The sequence below is a fragment of the Zonotrichia leucophrys genome, chromosome Z, assembly GCF_028769735.1.
Source record: "Zonotrichia leucophrys gambelii isolate GWCS_2022_RI chromosome Z, RI_Zleu_2.0, whole genome shotgun sequence".
Lineage (NCBI taxonomy): Eukaryota > Metazoa > Chordata > Aves > Passeriformes > Passerellidae > Zonotrichia > Zonotrichia leucophrys.
This window is the reverse complement of record NC_088200.1, coordinates 65,461,225-65,477,736: the sequence shown is the minus strand read 5'-3', so window position 1 is coordinate 65,477,736 and position 16,512 is coordinate 65,461,225. Positions and strand designations below refer to the sequence as shown.

At 36.4% G+C, this 16,512-nt stretch overlaps 1 long non-coding RNA gene across 1 annotated transcript in view; it reads left to right on the top strand.

Annotated features, from left to right (window-relative positions):
• Positions 1 to 4,574: 4,574 nt before the first annotated feature.
• Positions 4,575 to 16,512, top strand: part of LOC135460047 (uncharacterized) — a 29,242-nt gene continuing 17,304 nt past the window's right edge. The window contains exons 1-2 of the long non-coding RNA XR_010443148.1: positions 4,575 to 4,685; positions 11,135 to 11,235. This is a non-coding gene — a long non-coding RNA (uncharacterized LOC135460047). The remainder of the gene's footprint in view (positions 4,686 to 11,134; positions 11,236 to 16,512) is intronic.

Sequence of the window (16,512 nt, the reverse complement as noted above, 5' to 3'; positions counted from 1 at the left end):
ATGAGACTGAGGAAGGAGAAATTAAATGAATATAAATTATAATGTGTTCAGTTGAAAACAAATGGCTTAACTCTGGACTGAATACCAGTCAAAAAACCTAATGTTTTTTCCACACCCTAAAGAGTCAAAGAAAAATATACAGCTGGCACCTCTGTATATGTAGGTGAAGCTGAAAATGTGGAAAGTGGAATTAAATTAGTCTTTTGTGTCCTACAATGTTTAGTGTCGACATGGCCACTGGAATTTTTATTGAAATGTTTTTGACTTTTCTGTTTTTAATCTGTTTGTTGTTAACAAGTATATTTTGTGATCTATACTTTTAAAGATGGCAAAAAGAATGGAAAAGACAAAGAACTTAACTGAGTTTGAGATGCTTGTGACTATGGCTTCTGATGGGTAGAGAAGACTATATACAATTATTGTTTGAACATGGAGAAGCCATAGCATAAAGACTTCCAGTGATTTTGTGCAGGTATTTTGAGGAAGGTATGAGACTGAATAGCTTCATAGTCCCAGCTCTACACTCTCTTTGTTCCAGTGAAGCTCCAGTCCAGCTCTTCAGGAATGAGGCAATAGAACTCAGTTTAATTGAGCAGTTGAGTGACTTTCTATTTGAGAAAAGGTTTTGTCAGCATCAGACCTCTTTGATCTCAAACAACATTGAATCCAAACAGTTTCCATGTACCTAAGGACTCTGTTTTATGTAATAGGACTACTGATGCTTGTACTGCAAGTACCTCTGGCTGGTTTATACTTTTCTTAAAATACAGGAATCTGAGCACTTTAAACAATTCACAAACCCAAAATGCAAAAGGTCTTAGTTTCCCCAGTCACAGACGCTGCATTGCTTGTGTGCTGATAGAAAGCAGCCATCCTATTTCCACATGGGAAAAGATATCAGGCAGACATGAAGGATCCTCCCCAAAGTCTATGGCGCTAAATATGCATCACAGAATTCTAAATTTTGTGTCTCCCTGCTGCTACTTAGCACTTGGACTGTGTTAGTGCTTGTGAGGTCTGAAGGGCTTGTGCTCAGTGTTACGCCTGCAGTCATTGTGTGCTGCAGAACGCTCCAGACTTGCGCACGTAAGTCACAGTGAGCCACAGACAGCACAGCTTAGCACAGGCCAGTGGCTGCTGTTTCCTCATGCAGAGACCCGAGAGAGTCTGGGCACAGAATAACTAACTGACAGAGTGCTTTGCTGATCTTACTGCAAGTCCTTTCCCATGGGTAACTTTGCTTTTTTAGAAGTAGGACCTGAATTCTGTCTGAAAATTTTCATGGGGCTGGTTTCTGGTATGGTAACGCTTAAAATGGTACATGAGAGCAAAGTTTTGTTCGTTTTATTTCCTGACATCTCTCTGTGGGAATTGCTATGAATGCTGCTCATTTTACTAACCCAAATTTTCCTGCCCTTGCTGAAACTCTTTGGCAGGTTGTGTCTAATATGTTGTGAGTACTGCCTTTACCCTCATATATTTTCAGGTTTCCACTTTATACCACTCTTTCTTTACTGTTTTGTTGGGCTTGCTAACCTTTTTCATCCTCAAGGTAACCTAGATAGAAAGAATTATTTCTGGCTTTGAGTCCCTAGAAAACAATTTCTGAACTTTTCAGCTTGAATATGAGGAAGTGGAACTGCAGCATATGAAACCCTTTATGGGCTAGATCTTGACAGATAGCATTATCTTTCAGGAAGAACTGAGTGTGTTCACTGCCATAATGGGCTGCTGTCTCTGCCCCAAATTCTATTGCTTTTTTTTTTTTTTTTTTTTTGTTATTTGAAATATTTTCTAGCCTAACTCCAAAGAGAAAGCTGCAAATAGAGATGAGGTCTTTGTAGAAGAGCACCTGCTGATCCTTTGTGAGGCAGCCTTACTTGTCCTGAATCTGCTGGATCTCTTGGCAGTGCTACCTTACTCCTGCTGGGTGAGAAGTGGACTGTGTGCAACTACACTTTACTTATTTCCTGGCCAAAGTTTTTTATTTTGTCGAGTCTAGAGTTTTCTTGGTTAAGCTTGACACAGAGATTGATTTTTTTTTTTAAAAACTGAATCACAGTTGAATTTTGCAGTCAAAAGCATTGAAGGGGTTGCTCCTGACTGAGCCATGGCCACATAGGAGATGGGAGCAGAGCACCTGGGACACTTGTGCTACCTCCAGACTGGAAAGGGAAGCAGGTGCAGTGGAAGATGCCATTGCACAGCTGCAGCAGTGCCCAACACCCCTGTGCTGGTGCCTTGCAGCCAGTCCACCTGAACTGCCTTTAGGCAGAACTGCTGGCTCAATCCCCAAAACGCCAAAGAGGGACTACTGTGAACTCTTTTTTGTTTTCACAGGAGTGAAAATGTTTGGAGTGATAAAAGACATCTTCCCACAGAGAGATTGTGCAGGGTCACACACACATCTACACCAACCCCCTTCACAGAATCAGAGGGCCACTGGGTTAAGCTGGCTTGGGAGGCAGCACAGTGAGTCATCTGCTCCAGCCTCCCTGCTCAAACAGGGTAAAACCAGAGCACATGGCACAGGATTCTGCCCAGAGAATTTTTGGATTTCCCCAGAGAGAGAGACTCCATCCTCTCTGGGCAGCCTGTTCCATTGGCCAAAACAGTTATGTAGAGCCAAACTTCAGTTGGAAGCTGTTCTGCTTTTTATCCACAAGGAAATGAATCAGAAAAGTTGTCCCTAATTTTTTTTTTCCAATTAAGATAATAATTAAATTTTTATATCAGATAACACATATTATATGCATTGAGGAAAACTTTTCTTCCAGCACCAAGCAATCATTTCATTAGAATTGCATTTTAATGGAGAGTGTGTTAGTTCATTATCAAATATTTTCTTTCATGGTTTGTGTATTCTAAAAATGCTCTTGCTCTAGAAAGTTTCTTTTCAGATTCAGGCGAGCTTTTTTGAAAAGCTTTGTGTGAAGATGCTCTCTTTTATTTCTTTAATCTGTCTCTATTTGTGTGATCTAGGTGGCAGTCTCTACTGAGGAGGCCACAGTGTGCAGTGAGATCTCTTACAGTCAAATACCTGGAGTCCTGTACCCTTATGTTAAATGTAGAAAGGAAAAGTGAAGGAAATTTTGGTGTAGTTGCTGCCTTTTTTTTTTTTGTTTGTTTGTTTGTTATTTTGCTTCCAGCAAATGTTAAATAGTTGTTCTAGGGGTAATAAAACCAGGCACAACAGAATATGAATTTTGTTGGTAATGGAAAAGGACCCAGGAGGCTTTGGGATGTTTCTCTGAGCAGAGGGTGCAATTGCATTAAGGCAGGACATCAGCTCACCATGATGTGGGGATAACAGGCATGGGAGGAAAAGCAGAGCTGAATACGCTAAAACTTACCTTGAACTGAACTTCTACTGCTTCTACTTCTTAACCAAGGTGGATATATTTATTAACTCTGCATATTAAAATAATCTCTATGAATTTCAGTTATCCTTAATACTATCCTACAATTTGGCCTCAGATTCACATATTGAGTTTGTTGTTTTGTCTGTACATTGTCTACATCTTTCTTTCACAGAAACTTTGCAGGTCAGTGCAGCAGCTGTAGGATACTTGCAACTAAAAACAAAATAATACAATGCACAAGCTGTTAAGGATCTTTAACAGCTCATTGAGCCAAAGTGTGATCAGAAAAAGTAACTGACTTTGTTTAGGGTAGTGGGGTAGGGAGAACCTACCCAAAAGGATTTAGCCTGAATTATAAGTCAGGATCTATCTATCTATCTATCTATCTATCTATCTATCTATCTATCTATCTGTCTATCTGTCTATCTGTCTATCTGTCTACCTATCTATAATCTATCTATCTATCTATCTATCTTGCAAAGCTTTGCCTGGCTCAGGATATTGATCGGAATAATGAAGGAACTATCCCTTAGCCATTCTTTGAATAAAACACTGATTGCATTTGAGAAGGGATGATTTTGATGCAAAATCGTGTTAGAAAATTATATAGAATCCAATATGTTGCACTTACATGTTCCTGATCCCTTTCGTTGACTTAAGAGCCGTTGAATTTCCTGACTGATATATTTTTATCATAGTTTGATTCCTTCTTATTTAGGCAGCTTTTGTCCGTGTCATTTGTCTATTCCTTTCCACTTGCTCTGTGAAGATTTAAGGAAAAAAACCCAAACAAGCATGAGGAAGAAAAGTGTCACTGGCATGGCCTTCCTAGTTTTACTGAGAGCAGTAGGTATTATTGTTACCAAAGGGAAAGGATGCTCATCTACAAATCCTATGAGTCTCAAGGAGGAACCTGTGGTAGAATGAGCATGTGTCTTCCTTTGGAGACAGACATGCCCTGCCTCTGCTGCCCTGCCACAGGAGCAGCTCACACGGTCTGTGTGCAAAAAGCACACACAGATCCCTCCTTTGGTGCCAGGGAGGGCTGTTCTGAGCCTAAAATGAAATAAATGAAATAAAATAGGTTCAAATGATATGAAGGGCAAAACTGGAAGAATTAGCTCTATTGAAGAATTTTAAATGAGCCCTGGGGCATTGTCACTTTTGTTTACACGGAATGAGAGGTTGCTGTTGTCTGGAGAGCAGCGCTGTTCACCTCGGAAGGGTCTGGTCTCGGGATGCAGGAGATGAAAGGTCTGTGGTTTGCTTGGCACTTCAGACTCTTGCTTACTGCCTCTGATTTTCTGGCACCTGAAGGTACAGGTGAGTAAAGGTTTCCGAAGAAGGCTGTTCTCTTCAAGAGAGAAACTTGTAATTATTTCTGATGAAAGGATTTTTACAGCTTTCATTACTGGACCACAGCAGAATGGTTATGAGTCTTAAGACAGAGGTTACTCTCTGGTGTTCTTTACAGTCTTCTGTCTCTTTCCAAGTTTGTGGGGTTTTTTTGGTTTGTTTTTGGTTTTTTTGGTTTGGTTTGGTTTGGGTTTTTTTTGGGGGGGGGGGGGTTGGGTTTGTTTGTTTGTTTTTTGTGGGTTTTTTTGTTTGATTTTTTGTGTTTTTGTTTTTTTGTGAGGTTTTTTTTTTTTTGGGTGATTTTTTGGTCTTTTGTTTTGCTTTGTGGTTTCTCTTTTTTTTGTGTGTGTGTGTTTGGCTTTTTTGGGAAACTTCAAACAGTGTAGTGTCTCTGAGGAGGAAAGGGAAGGAGCATGCATTTCTCTGCTCACAGGGCAGCCCTTTATGTTGAAATAGTTGTGTATAAATACAGGAAAAGGACTTCAAGAGCTTCTGCCTTCAGAAAAACCTCGTTGTGGACCAATCTTCCCCAAGATCAATATTGCTGAGGAGTAATTATTAGCAGCATGCCTATCAAGCTGAAAGTTATCTAGTATAAAACTCTTACTGCTATCTAGTTAATACAGACTAAGTATATCTAACATAATTTTGGTGTTGTTTAATTCCCATTAAAAAATATTCTCTTTTTAGAGAATGAGTTCTATTTTACTCAGCAGATAAAATAGTTAATTTTTTTCAAGAGAAAATATTTGTTTCTATAGAAAGAGTAGAAGTTACTTTTCTTTTCTTGTCGTGAAGTACCTTTAGAGCAAGGAGAAACCAGCTGAGCACAGATCGCATTCCACACAAGAGGAAAGTAGACATTAGGGACCTTGGAAAGAAAGATAAACAAATAAACAAAACAACAATATGCCTTTTGGACAAAAAATCTAATGTTGTGCAGTTGTAAATGTTCAGCATTAATATCACAGTGATCTTTTAAATGAGTCTCTAATATATTTCCATTATTTGTCCCATTCACTGTTTTTTGTAGTAAAATAATTCCTTGGGAGTCACCAATGTTTGCGCAGCTACACTGACAATATAATTCATTATTTGGATTCTTCCAAGGGCAATACAGTATCTTGACCAGAACCAATTTAACAATATTTGGGTCATAATTTTTGTTCACTGCAGAGGTAAAACAATTAAAGAGCAATTACTAGACTGGAAAAAAATTTAACATCTTCTTGAGCATGTAATTTTAGGATTTATTCTAATTAAAATAATAGAAATATTAAATATGTGAGGATAAATCTCCGTTTTGGATACTACTGTCTTTACTCCTTAAAAGTGAGAGAAGATTTTTTGGATTTATGCCAATGTCACTGAAAGCTGAGCCTGGCTTTGATTGAGTCTTCTTGTTTGTCAGGATTTATAACTTCCTGGTGGAGAGATGAAGGAAGATGGATTTTTTTTCTGATGTCCTCCAGAAGAGTGCTTTTACTCTGATTACAGTGTTTCCCCCAAAATTCATAATGCTTTGTGAGTTGAAAGTGTGCTTCAAATTCCTGGTAATTCACAGTTGTGTATTTGGGATCTGCAATTCCCAGATCTGTCTTCCCTGGCAGCAAATTATGTTGTCCAAGTAGAATATTTAACATTCATGCATTAAAATTAAGAGGTCTAGGAAATGTGGAAAAAAATATGTCATAAATAGCAAAGAGAAATATCGTCTTCCATGGTCAATAATTAAAAATATAAATTATTGCTTCACAATATTAAAAAAAATAAGCGAAGCTTTTTCATTTCTTAGTTTGAAGCAACAAAAAAGTCGCTTTTTCCCTGCAGACTCAAGAGATTTTGCTGCAACAATCTTGTACAACACTTGCTACACTGCAGCTTTTTACTGAAGAAAATACAGAATTCTTCCTGAAAGAGTTTCAACAAGTCATTTCGTTAGTTGTTCTCCAAAGTATTCTTTACATTCATAAAGATTATTACGAGCCACAAGACTAACATTTTAATTTTTGTCCATTACTGCACTCGTGAGACAGAATGCCATGGCAACAGGAGAGCGGCAGTGAGGTCCTGTGCTCACACTGTGCTCGGCCCTGGGCTGCTGTAGGGCACCAATATTCACTTTCCACATCTCACTGTCATTTACCTCTGCCACGTGCAGCTCCCTGAGGCCCTGAAAGTAAAAACACCCTGCTTTTGGCAAGAGGCAGTCTAGTCACTTCACACCTAAGATGTGGTGCTAATGAAGGACTAGCAATGTTAAAAAAAAAATTATGCAAATGATTCAAATTAGATTTATTTAAAATTATGAAGGAGAGCAGTGAAGTTTTAACAAGCAGCTATGCTGTGCATTATCTGTGCACAAGGCAGATGTAATGATGCATTATAAATGCTGAGAAAATTTAATCAGTGTAGAAAAAAATATAATGAAATGGTTGTTTAAACACTGCAAAGCTAATGTTATAGTAATTAGTTCCCATTGAGCAAGACATGGTGCATATTTTCTTGGCTGTGTTTGATTAGTGATCCTGCCTATGACGTCTTGTCTCTTCTTAACTCTATTTCAATGTAATTTAAAAAATTTTTAATCCTAACCCCAGTCAAAAATACAAAAAACAAGCATGGCATCAAATTCAATTGTTCTTCCTTTCCTTTTCTAACACAATCTCCATGAAAGTCTGCTCTGATTTACTGTGGCTATATATGAGGAGGCTGAACACTTATGCTTGCACAAAATATGGTTCTGTGGAGGTTGTGGGGGATCTTTTTCCCCTGAAAATAATATCAGCAATATTACTTGTAATGACACTCATATTTTTCAAAATGTCCTTGTAGAAGGTGGATTGGAATATGCTGAAGTTTAGCTATGTGTTTTTTCTGAGACTTCTGTTAGCTGAGTAAGACATAGATTTCACCACTGGTTTGTCTCAGTTCTTCAGAGCCTGTAGAGACACTTTCTCACTGATAGCTGTGTGTCAGTCCCTAAAATGAACCACATGGAAAATTCTAATCATCAGTTCTTTTACAAACAAAAAGCTTGGATATAAATAAAGAAGAGATTCTCATTAATCTTGTCTATGGATAATTATTTTTAGGAGCTGATTAGGGCTTTTGCTTTTGGAACTGTCTTAAAGTCATAGAGATTCTGAATTGTGGCTGATGTGTTTTAATCACATTGGATCATAAATTATAGATGGAACTGTATTATTTTTGGAACCTTCAGTCAATGAGAGTTACTCAAGGTTTTAAGATGTGTTCAGCTCCTACTGAACACAGTAATGAAGGACTTATGAGAGTTGAATTAAAAGCCATTAATGTAAAGTTTAGAATCCACTACCTCATAATACTGAAGAGCAGAAGAGGAGGAGACTGTTTTGCAAATGTGAAATAACAGCTATCTGTAGGGAAAACAGATGTTGAGAAGAAATACTAGACTCTAAAAAACCAAAAAAATTATCCCAGTAAATATAAAGGATAATATAAAAGTACAACTGGACTACATACCACTACATTGCAAACTGTGCATGCTCAGGTCTTCACAAACACCAGAAGAGTAAAGATTTATTTCTCACTTTGAAGAAGCATTCAAAACATGCATGTATCTGCCTTCTTTCTCTTACTGAGCAAAAGTCGTTAATCGTTATAAAATGTGAACCTTGACTGAAATTTTAACTAATAATTTGTATATAAAACCTAAATTGAGACTTCTAAGGTAAGGTCTCTTCATGTCTTTAGAATCAGTAAGAATTTAACATGATGAAAATTATTAAAAAGAGAAAACGTCTTCAGTGAAATATTCCAGTTTTTACTTGTGTGAGTACTTGAAGGCTTCATCAACTCTGTAACAGTTGTACTATGGATATTGGAGCAAGACCATTTCTAATTAATCTAGTCACACTTTATATTTTTGATTGATCGCTCAGTTTTGTGGACATGACATTATATATTTTTTGAATCCTAAGATACATAATAGTATATGTTTGTAAACTTCATATCAATTGTAAGGGAAACTGCCCATTTTTTTTAATCTTTTGGGTAATTTTGCAAAAATTTGATTTCACTCAAAGAAATGAAAACTGACTGTTTGAGAAAGGAGTGGCCTACTGATCTCAGGTCTAGGTACCAGTTGGTACAATTATTATTGTTGGCATAACCCTAGAAATGAAAAATGATTTGGGGCTAATTTGAGAAAGGAACAGGTGAAGCTGAAGTAATTTAGGAGCAAGGAGAAAAGGAACAAGTGCCAGCTGCTCCAAGAATCATTGGCTTGTATCAGTGCAGCATATGGAAGGGCAAATCATAAGTGCATGATTTCATCATCTCTGTGGTGAAGGCTTTGCCTTCAGAACAACAGTACACAGTTTTTGTTGTGGATTTTTTTGGTTAGTAAAGAGGATTGGGTTATAGCTGCTGCAGGAGGATCCTGCAGAGTCAGAAAAGAAGCCAAGACATGGCTTTCCTCCAGAAATGCTTTTTATGTTGTAGAGAGTCTTAAATCAGTAGCCTCAAAGCTAAACTGAGCTGACAGTGAATCTAACTAATATTCATTTAAAGAGAAAAAAAACCCAAACCACCACACAAAAAAATCTGTATGCACTTACCTAAAAAATCTATATGCACTTACATAGTTAAAGGGTTTGGTTTTCCCTAATTAGTTCTCATGTTCTGTTAAAAGCTTTTTCTAAAATCTACAAGTTGCTTAAAGCCTTCTATCTTTGTGAAAGTAAATATTTTGTCACTGTGATGCATCCTGCTTTGTTCAGAGACTACACTTTGGACTCACATCTGTAATTGCAGCCACGACATGAAGATACAGGGCAAACCTTATAGGCTGATTTATCTTTGTCAGAGAGGTAGCAATGCTCAGCTCTGAAATCCAGGATGTACGTGACTCTAAATAGAGCAATTTGTCAAGTATTTCATTGACACAAATTGAAATGAAACTGAGTTCTCAGACTCTAGAGGTCACTTTGCAACAGGAAGAATTCATTATCTACGTATACACAGAGGAAAACTGTTCCACAATTGAAGTTGATTTGTGAGAGATAGACGTACACACATAAAACTTAAAACTCCTAGGTCACACTTTCAAAGTAAACTAAAAGAGCCTACAGGCTCTACCATTCCCTGGCTAATAGCCCATCAGTTCCTCCGAAAATAAAAAAATGCTACTGTCATCATAGTGAGGTCTATAGAATATTTCAGACTATTTAGTTTACAGAAATATACAAATTACCTGCTTCAAATCTTAGATGAGGCAAAAGTCTTCTCATGAATGTGTATTAGAGTGCTACACACATATATACGTGGCATCACAACCTAAGAAGAATGCTGTTTTTTAAGGTTAATTTATTTTATTTCACATATGGCCTACTTTCAAAATTTATTAGGGACGTGCTCCTCCCTTGAAGGTGTGCTTATATTCAAGGCTGTTGCTTCAGAAGCCTCATTAAAATCTTTCCTGGGTTAAAGCACAGCTGTCAAGAAAGAAGAAGAAATTGGCTATGCAGAAGCAAGCTCCTCTTTAATTTGCTCAGATACTGTTGGGAGGTGAAAAATGCGTGAGAAAAGACAAGGAAAGAGAAGAAGTAATGATAAAATTGAGAGGGGGTGAAATACACATTTTGAGCTCCAGGGAAATTTATCTTACATGTGCACTGTTTTATGGCAGGGGAGAAAAGCACTGCTGGTAGGCTAAAATTGCTGGAATGGGTGTCTGATCAGCAGTAACATCAGGATGGTCCCAGTGGTGGAGATTTGCCAGAGGGGAGGAATATTGCTTTCCATTGCAGAGTTTCAGCAGTACTTAGTCTCCCTTTTTTAAAATGCTGCAAGTTGTCTCTGCTTTTGCTTGTGGGGACACTCTCTCTGGTTAAGCATGACAGTGCTTCACATCCACTTTGCACAGGTGTGGAAGATCCCAGGCAAAGGAGGAATAGTGCTCAGGGTTTATTTTCCTGCAGTGGCACCTCTTAAAGGCCACTGAAATGAATGTGCAGGTTTGACTCCTTCTTTTCGGGTGAAAGATAAACAGATTGACTAAGAAATGAGTAATTTGAAAGCAATGAAAATTCACCCTGAAAGGTGGAAATATGTTTACTGCCTTATCTATCTATAAAGTATTTGGTTGAGATATCCACTAGAGAGGTAACTACAGATGTGTGGTATCCAGATGCTTTAGACAAACTGAAAAATATTAAAAATATTAGGACCACCATGTATCCTTTTCTATGTTTGGGTTTTCGCCTCTTTATAATAAGTTTCAGAGATAGTAACATTTCAGATGGTACTTTGATAAATATTAGTCTAATGAAATTCTTGGGAAACTGAGAATGACTTCAGGAGGATCATTCACTGCTCTCACTAAGGGTAATTTCAAGATAAATCATCTCTTCTCTTATGTTTTTAACTACCAGAACTTCACTGATGTCAGGGATACCACTGCTTGAACTTTGCTGTTTGCCTGGATAAGGGGTGCCACGCTCTGGACACCAAGGAAAGTCCCCTGGAAAACAAGGTAGACTGATAACTTTTATTTCTTGCCAGTGTTCACAGTAGTTTTTATGATCTACCAAACTGCAAGTGTTTTTTGGGACTATTTCTTTATATTATCATGCATACAGTGTGTAACCTGTTATTGTAATTTGTCTCAAAATTATTTCCCCACTAATTCTTTACTTGCAGAAAGCCTGTTTAACTGAAGCCTTTCCTGTTAAAAATATGCTTTCTGATTGATGTTTGTCACTGGGAAGAAAGTTTCCTTTGAACACTCTTATCCTGCTCTGATCCTGCAGATGTCTCTTAATATACTCCTGGTGGGTCTCCTAAAGTTTTTGTATTGTTCTTTGTTCTGAAATACAGACAGAACATAGAAAGACAACCAGAAAGCTCTGGTTTGCAAAGAGCAAGTTGTGCCAAAAGCTGTAGGAGACAATGTTTGTTTTGGAAGTGCAAATTCTTGTGCTATGAGTATTCAAGGAAAAAAAGGTTAAAGGGATATTGCTATGGGTAACTTGAAAAAATAATAAAATTGTACTAAAGTGACAGTAAATAGTTAAGACTAAATTAATAGGCTAGAGATTTCTGGTGATAAAAATGACAACCAGAATTTACTCAGCTTGGCTAGGAATATTTATTCTTTCAAATGCACCATGATTTAACCTCTGAGTAGAGTAAACACCTGATGAAACAACAAACTTATTAATATTGAAATGCCTAATGACTTGTTACAAAAAATACTGAGAATTCAGAAGAGCACCTTTATGCAGTAGGAATATGAATTTCTCTTCAGTGAAAGTCTTAAGTTATGCTTACACAATTAGGCCAGGTTATGGACTGTACAGCAAATTTTATCAAATTAATTATTTAAATACGAGCAAATTACATGATAGTTGCACACTGCTGTCTGTAGATAGCCTTGAAATTGCAAAGGACAGAAGAAGAAAAAGTAGACAGCTTTATTTTCTGAGAAAGAGAGAGGGTAGGAAACACTGAGGAGTCCAGATATTCATTCTGACAAGTATTCTTCAAGATTTGGGATGAGGGTATGCATTTGAGAGTGATGTAGATTAATCTGAAGACTATATGAAAAAGCCTTAATGTAGTTCAGAAGAAAGACTGCTAGAGCAGCAAGTCTGATATAGACTAAGAGGAAAACCAGTTTGTTAAATGGAAAAAAATTAATTAGTTTAAAAAATATTGTCCATAAATTTCTGTTCAATTTTGACTTATTGCAACTAATGAAAAATATACATATAAAAAAATAGAAATAAAAATGCCATGACAACAGGCAAAGAAGTTGTAAATCCAACTGCTGAGAAATCTTTTCCTCATACCTGTTTGGAACTATTTGTGAATACTGAGACATTACAAGTCAGTCGAGTTGGTTGGCTAAATTCTTCCTAGGACATTTGGAGTAGATTAGTGATGCACTTAGGGGAATGTGGTATTGTGATAAAACCCCTTTTCTTGATTACATGTAATCACTACACCAATAAAAATATAAGGTAGAGCTGTAATAATTATGATTAAATATTGTAGTCTAAATTTTGGAATTCTGGATATATTTAATGATTTTTTTAATCAGAAAAAAAGAGAAAAATTACTGTTGGAGCACTGTTTTGAATATTTAAAATGAGACTTTTTTGTTAGCGTGAAATTTTGGTTTGGAGGAGAGATACAAACAGTCATTGTATAAGTCATTGAAGTCCATAATGATTACTGATCATGTTTTTCTTTCCCTAATGATAAAACATTAATATGTTTGTCACATTTGGAGCCCTAAATTGATGGATAAAGTTAATATTATGACTGGATTGTAATTTTGCTGGTAGTTTGTAAATCAATCATTATTATCTGTTTGCTTTTATTGTAAGGAAAAGGGAAGACAGTAAGCAAATATTTACTTTAGATTATAAAAAGCCTTATTTATCAAAGATAAGTACAAGTATAAATAAAATTCAGATGGAAAAATGTGAATAAAATTTTTGATCTTATATTTTATGAAGAAGAGAAAAAACTGCAATAGTGTGTATCTTTGAGGAAGAGCTCAGCTTTAATGGAGGTTTTCTGTTTCAGTGGAGAAATAAATTTTTCAGCTAAAACAATCAAAGCATTAACTAAGAGGGGAAATATGAATGACTATAAAACCTTAACAACTAGGGTTGTATAGAACACTCTTGTGGGGGTCTAGAATAATTGTTTTAAAAGGGACAAAAGCAGAAAAATATTTAAAATTTCCTGTATATAACAGACAAAGGATGACAAAGTCCATTTATATACGGGGGTGCTAAAAAGACAATGCAGGGAAGAGACAAGTATTCATAACCATTTCGCTTCTGTATCTGAAAATAAATTAGCTGATGTGCCACTGTCACATGAGGATGACATACTGCCTTCTCATCCACTAAGGAGAATATCAATTAACAATGTTTAAAGATAAACACTTCAGACAGAAAGCCTGGATGATTTGCTACAGTCTAATACCAGTGGTTGAGATGTCTTTCTTGCTAACATTAATATCTAATAAATGTGAAAGATTGTAATACTTCTGAGAAGTATTTGAAGTAGACAAGCATTGCATGGGAAACTTGTTAAACTGTGCTCAGCCTTAGGTGCTGTAATAGGAGGGCCTGATACTGGATTTGGTTAAACAAAACTTTTTCACATTTTTCTATGGAAAACAGGTCTTGTTCCAGCAGATTATAACTTTGGTTGCTTAAGGTAACCTCATAAAAACTATCTCAATGGCATTCCTTCAATGAGATTCCATTTTTAAAAGGACACTAAAATAATATCAGTAAATAAAGTCTGTGTTAAATAAATTTAAAATCAGATAGTGTATATCTCAAACAATCCCCTTCAGTTGTGCTATTTCTAGTAGATTTGTTGGATTGTGCACCAGAGACAGTTTAAGTGTTGGTGTTAGGTAGGATCTATTACCTAAAAAATAAAAAAAAAAGATGGTAAATAATTGTTGACTGTAAGATGATAGAGACTGCAAGAAGAGTAAAAATTTGATTTAATGACTCAGTTTTGTATTATTTCAGCATATTTGATCTACATACAGATAATTTCTGTATTCCAAAGGGAAAAAAAGGAATAAAGAATCAAACGGAAGTTGTTTTGAAAAAAATCTGGATATTACAGATGACATGAACTCAGAAGAAACCATCAGTGAGCAATTCCATCCCTAAAACATCTGTACATGGTTTTTTGAAATGAGTAATCTTGAGTGGGAGAAAATGGGAAGTGTATGTCTGGTTATGGAACACTGTGTATTTTACACAGTTCTGCAGTCCAGTTCTGAAAAAGTAATTAAGGAATAAGGAACAATAGAACAAAACTCCATCGAAACGTGGAATGTAGAGTGCATTAATGTGAGAGCCTTTACCTCAATGCATCTAGATCATCAAAGAAAGCAGCACAGTGAGAGAGAACAGCAAAGGCAGAGTGCTTCACCCTCATGAGACAGACCAGGAGGGAGAGCAAATGTCTGGAACCAAAAGTCAGACAGATTCAAGTAGGAAGGGGAATTTGTGTCTTCTTTGAGGGCGGGGGATGAATCACTTGGAGAAGCTGTCAAAGGAAGTGGTGTTTCTTTTCCAATACTCCCCATCCTGCTGTTCTTGGCTCTAGACTGAAACACTATTTAGGAAATGTGCTTTAGCTGGACACTGTTTAGATTTTAACATCCTTGATTTTAGACATCTTACAAGGTCAGCTAGGTAAAATTTAATGGTCTTTCATTCAAAGGGAGTGAGCTGTATGTTGAAACAATCTTTATCTGCATTGATATCCAAAACACAAAGAGTACCTCATGCTGTTGACTTCTCTGCTCCTACAAAAATAACAGAGGACAATACATCAATACCTCAAAAATTAGGAGAATTGGCTGTGGTAGTTACTTGAGGTTCTCACAAAATGTAGTCCTCTTTCCTTATTACTTATTATTGTTTGAAATCTTGCGTGGAGTCAGGAGCACACAGCCAGCCTGAGGGCCAAGCTGTAAAATGTATATATTAATCTCTGAACATTGCTGTCTATTCCTTGTGCCTGACTGTAGTTTAAGGTCTTCCAAATAGTAAGTGCTAAAATATTTTGGACAATTTCTTCTTTCTATTCTGCTTCATGTAACACAAGAGCACAAGAATTTGTATAGTGGTGAATGACTCATACTTTACCCAGAGTTAACTTAATCAGCAGTGACTAAATAATGAAGATGCTGCACATTGGTTTCAGTAAAAGCAGAGATTTCAAAATTACCTTCCCATTTCCTATTAAAAAAGTAGCAAAGAAAATTGCTCTACTACTTTGAGTAAAATGGTCAAATGCTAAACAAGAATTTGCATTTTTTTTATTTGTTGTCTTGAAATGTAAGAAAAAGCAGTTGTAATTTTCCTGATTTTCCTAATTTTCCTAAAAAAAATTTTCCTAATTTTTTATCTCATTTATGACTATGCTAGCTACAACTTATTCAATATTATCAATGGTAGGCAAGAAAATGAAATGCACCTGTAAATTTTAAGTCATCAGAAATTCAAGGTTCAGAGGGTCAATAATAGAATCTTACGTGTTTGGCAGTCATAAACAGAGGTAATGAGTTAATGTAAATTTCTTCATTGTTAACAATAATCTGTCTTCTTGCAATCCTACTGTTTCACAAATACCTTTTCCAAATGACTTCAAGAATGAAAGTAATTATTTTTTTAAGCTGTAGAAGGTGTATGTTAAAAATGCAGAGGAAATAATGGGGAGGGCACAGTTTAACTCCAAACTCAACTCCAAAAAAGTCTGTACCAGTTTAAGTTCAGACTTTTTTGGAGTTGAGTTTTTTTTGTTTGCTCACTTGGCATGTTCAGAGCAATTTAGCAAATGTGTTGAGTGGCATGGGTGTCAAGAGGTACTGTATTAATGATGTTCAGGATGTCACTATTTAGTATGGTAGTTACCCTTCAGGGTGTCTAAAATGTACTTGCCCGATTGAAATGGTGGAAACCAAAAAAGAGCAATGGGATTTGGACAGCTGGAAAGCAAACGACCTAGGTAGAGTGAGCAGGGCTTCACAGTGGTTAGTGTCTTGATAATTTCTACTTTTATCTTTTTTGTTGAATTACTGTAAATCTTGAGGAGGTTTGAAATGATGTAGATGAAGAGCTGATTCATTGTGACTTAGGTGCTAGAGGGAAAGAAGGCATATATAATTCTCTTTCTAAATGGAATCCCTATTTGTTTAATCACAGATTCACCAAGAACAAGAAAAGGAGAAGCATGAACAACCTCTGAACACCACTGT